Source organism: Penaeus japonicus, unplaced genomic scaffold (genome assembly GCF_977035675.1).
Source record: "Penaeus japonicus unplaced genomic scaffold, GWHDUDI00000001_assembly GWHDUDI00000003, whole genome shotgun sequence".
Taxonomy (NCBI): Eukaryota; Metazoa; Arthropoda; class Malacostraca; order Decapoda; family Penaeidae; genus Penaeus; species Penaeus japonicus.
In genome coordinates, this window is record NW_028234405.1 from 47,234,900 (window position 1) to 47,239,666 (window position 4,767).

General features: G+C 36.5%; 1 pseudogene; it reads right to left on the minus strand.

Moving 5' to 3' along the window:
- LOC147472192 (uncharacterized) overlaps nt 1-528 on the minus strand; it is a 6,244-nt pseudogene extending 5,716 nt beyond the window's left edge.
- Between the last annotated feature and the right edge of the window lie 4,239 nt (nt 529-4,767).

The window sequence follows — 4,767 nt, forward strand, 5'->3', positions numbered from 1 at the left end:
TGTAGTTGAAACATCCGCAGTTTCATAATAAAAAAATAAAAAAACCTGTTCGGTGTTTATGGTAATGTTTTACTTTATTGTGTTCGTAATTTAATTTTAACGCATACCGACTTGTCCAGAAGCTCCCACTTACACACGTACACACACACACACACATATATATAGAGAGAGAGATGATAGATAGATAGATAGATAAATAGTCAAGGCAACAGATATTTAGCCTTTACATGCAAAACGGACTCTCACTTTAGCCACTGACCAAATCAACAAGCCGTTAAAGGAGATAATATTCAAATTAAAAACAAAACAAAAACTTTATTCCATAAATTACAACGGTTATTCTTAAATAGTATACTAGAAGCATGTGATAAGCTCAGCTCGTATAGAATTTCGGCAGTATAATGCTTATGCAACCGTAGATAAGTGAATAGATGAAACATGTAAAGTCATTTGCACCTCACGTGGCAACGTCTCGTGATCTGGCAACGCCGCATGCCCCGCAGGGATCACTCGAGGCTCGGTCCTCATCGCACGAGGGTCCACCCGCACGCTCTTCTCTCGCGGCCCTTTTTTCCCCTATACCCTCTTCCCAGAAGTCAAGAACCTACAGTCGAATCTCACGGCGTTTCCTTCCACTCTCAATCTTGCGTTTCCAAGGACCACCGAGAATCGCACGGCGCAGAGATTCGAAGAGAGAGAGAGAAAAGCCGGCACACGCCGCCTCGCCGAGTCGTTGAAGTTTCCCAGCCTCTGGTTTTCTGTATTTTCTCTCTCGCAAGGGGCGACCACGTGCCTCTAAAGGTTAGTTTATAAGTAATGAGGAATTATAAGTGTTTCAGGAAGGCTCAGAATGGATCGAGAGTTTATGAAGGTTCAGCTTCTACGGGAGTTTTCTGAGGTTCTGTGGACGACAAAAGGGATTTTTGGACAAGACAGCACTACATTTAGATAATTTCTTTTTTTCTTTCTTTCTTTGGTCACCGGGATAGATGAGCTCAGGTAGGGGTTGATATTTGAGTCGGTGGAAAACGTATTTATTTACCTTTATCTATTGATTAAGCTCGTGTAAAGCTAGATTTACTCATAACATTTTGTACTTGTGTTTCTCAAGCAATTTCCCTTTTTTGTTCTTCAGGCCCTATCATTTTACAAGAAACAATTTGATGAATTTTCTTCAATTCTCAAATACCTAACAGGCCCGAGGATTACAAAGTAAATTGCTAAGGAAACCAAAATGAATATAAAGTTTAATCAAATGATATTAATAAATCATTTTGGTGGCATCCAAGTCTAGGAGAGGCATATAATTATAGTAACCAAAACGATTTATATGAGAACATCACTATCTGACAACACAGAAAACAATACCAGAAAGTCAGAATAATTATTATTATTATTTTTTTTTAGAATAGGGCTATATCTAGTGATGCCAGGACCTAAAATCCCATTGCTCCAGAAAAGGCCATCACATTTTAATCTCATTAGTTTTAGAATTAAAAGTAATGAATTATGTTTCAAGTTGTATGATAGGGCCTTTATAACACAAAAGAAATTTCAGGGGAAGCAAAAATGAATAACAGCATTTATGCTAATATCTTACAAAGATTCATGAGTATCAAGTATGACCCGCTGTAAACTTCCTCTTAATGGGAGTAAAAAGGTTTCATTAGAAGGTGTATATTGTCAGCTGATGGCATAAATTCAAGCAATCGCTGCGGCCTCCAAACCTTGGCACTTGGGGAAAAGCCAAGGAATCTTCACAGCTGATGTTCTGGCATAGCAAATCCTACACTGGTTCCTTAGGAAGGTGTGGAAGCTGGTTCTTGACTGATGATTTGTGATAGAGGTTGGCTAGAATTGATTTTTTTTTTATGCTGGCCACTTTAATTGATGCCAATTTTGATGCTGTAGATGTTTTCTGTGGACTATTAGTATAATGTGTAAATAGTATGAACCATCAATCCATTCTAAAATGGTTTGCATCATTTAAACATAATCTCTAAATAAGTATCATTCTCTTTTGTGAACAAGGTTTTTTGACATTTTTTTTCTTTTTGTTTAACAGAAGGCTGCAATCAGTGTTCTATCAGAAAAATTCATGTGCTGAGATTACTGTTCTATTTCAAATATAGACTAATTATTGACTAGTTATCAGTACATGTTATGTTAAAAGAAATATATTTTTCCAGTTATATCTCAAAAAATTTAAATGGTCAGTTATACAGCTATAAGAAATGTATTGTGTGTATAATCATATAGTTATTAATTTAGATATATTATTTGATTAATAAAAAAATAAGTAGGTTGTGATCTAAATGTAACAGAAACACTTTAGGAGAGGCATCTCTTAAGTCACTTGTGTGTCTATCATAAGAAAATTTAAAAGTTATTGAATATAACATTTCACATCCTCCTGGCAGAGTCTTTGCTTATGGACCAAAGGTAATACAGATGCATATTGAGAGATAAGCCAGTTATTTGGAGGATCTGAATCCAATGCTCACAATTGAATTCAAAGATCTATTGATGTTTTGTGCAAAGTATCTAAGAAGTTCATAAGATGGCCTTGATGTGAAAGGGTTGAATGTGAGAAGTTGAGGCAATTGGCTGGACCGAAAGGAGTTTTGGGTGCAGTGGATGGTTACCATGCCAGAATCAATGTACCAGAAAGAAAAAAAATGGTGATTTTATAATCAGAAAAAATGAACACGGTGTGAATTCGATGGCCGTGGCACAAGACGACCTGAAGTTTATGGAAATGCATTTTTTTTTTTTTCTCTCTCTTTTTGAGACATGACTGCCAGTAGATTTTTTTCCAGTATACATGTCTTGGTGCGATATTGAAGCGGTTTCTATCACAGGACATTATTTTAGGTGATTCTACCAAAGACTTACATAATGCACATATAATAGCACCATACAAGAATACTGAATGAACTCCATTAAGACCCTGCCATCTTAATTTCGATGAGCAATTAATAAGGATTTCGCTGGGTTAATTGGAAGAGCAACTATGGTGTACATGGATGGCATAGGTGTCCCGTGCTCTACTTGGGAAGAACATATGTCTGTGGCATGTAATTTCCAGTAAAGGCAACAAATATCAAGTTGAGAAGCTTTGACGAACTTCCCCAAACCAGTTGTATTTAAGGAATTAGTAATTCCTAACATTTGATATGCAGCTTTGCTCTAGTAACGAGTCCACTGACTGAAATGACCAAGGGTTCTTGAAAAAAGAAAAAAAGGTTGTCTCAAATTGGTCTGAAGAAGTGTGGAGGGCATTCAACACCCTTAGAGATTTGCTGACTAAACAAGTAACTCTTTTATACCCACACTCTGATAAGACCGTGAATATGCCGTTATACTCCAGCAGTATAATAAGGGGCGGGGCATTTGAGACCAATTATATTTGTCAGTGGCACTCTAAATGAAAGTGAGGTAAGTATTAAAGTGTTGAAAAGGAAGCCCAACTAAGTGGTAGTCTATGGAGTCACAGTTAATTGGCCAATCATACTGGGGGTTCACAGTAAAGGTGGCTAGTGACCATTAGACCAGTGTCACTAGAAAATGTAATTATGTGGCCCAAATAAAGTTAGGATTGATCTATATGCTCATCCGCTACTGGGTCAAGTAAAAAGGTATCTCCGGGGCGGTTCAAATGAGTGTCTAAAGTTACATTATCTGCATGACTAAACTCACAGGATGACATTCTCCACCACATGCAACTAAATGTGTATGATCTGGAAGATAATTGTGTCGTTATTCCGGACTACTACTAAAGCACGGGAAAATATGCAAAATCCTGTACAGTTTATATAAGATGCCTGCTCTACTGCAATGGTTCTCTGATGTAAAGGGGAAATTTGAGTTTGTACACCTAGTTTTAGTAGGACTGTTTCCCATCTTAAATGAAGGAGATATATATGTGCTAACAGTGATTGATGTACTGACCTTATTTCTCATTGCTTTACCCATCAAAAGCAAAGGGGCTAGAATAGAAACATGCCACTCGAAGTTAGTAAAGTATACATTGTACATTGGAATGTGCAAAGGCCACTTGGAATCCCTGTCCTGTTGAGCCATATACAAATAGTTAGAATGGTACTAGGTAAGAGCTAAAAGTGGACACTAGTTGTTTCATATGTGAAATGTTCTGTTATGTCCAAAACAAATGATGGTCAATGATACAGCTATTAGAAATGTAGTATATGTATGATTATATAATTATTCATTTACATGTGTCATCTATTAAAAATTAAGCAGGCTATAATCTAAAAATTCTAACAAACTCTATACTACTACTAAATGGACATATTTAGTACATGGTGGTAGCTATAAAGAGTTCCTTAATAAGGTCCTTGATAATATGGAACTCGGCTACTTTGGACATCTCCAAGTCACGTGTGTGTCTTTCATAAATAAATATGTAGGATGTTTTTTAATGTCACATTGCACATCCTCCTGGCAGTCCTTGCATTTGGGCCAAAGAGATCCTAAGAGTATATGACGCGGTGATATTTGGGTAATACAGATATATATGAAGAGAGTTATTTGAAATACTTGAATAAAATGCTCAAAATTCAATTCAAAGAAATATTGTTTTGTGCAAAATGACTAAGAAGTACATAAGATGACCTTGCAAAGTTCAAACAGCTCGACTGAAAGGAGTATTTTAATAATGATTTTACAAGCAGGTAATTGAACACGGTATGAATTTGATGGCCAGGGCATCAGCTGACCTGAAGTTCCCGTATGTAAATGCATTTT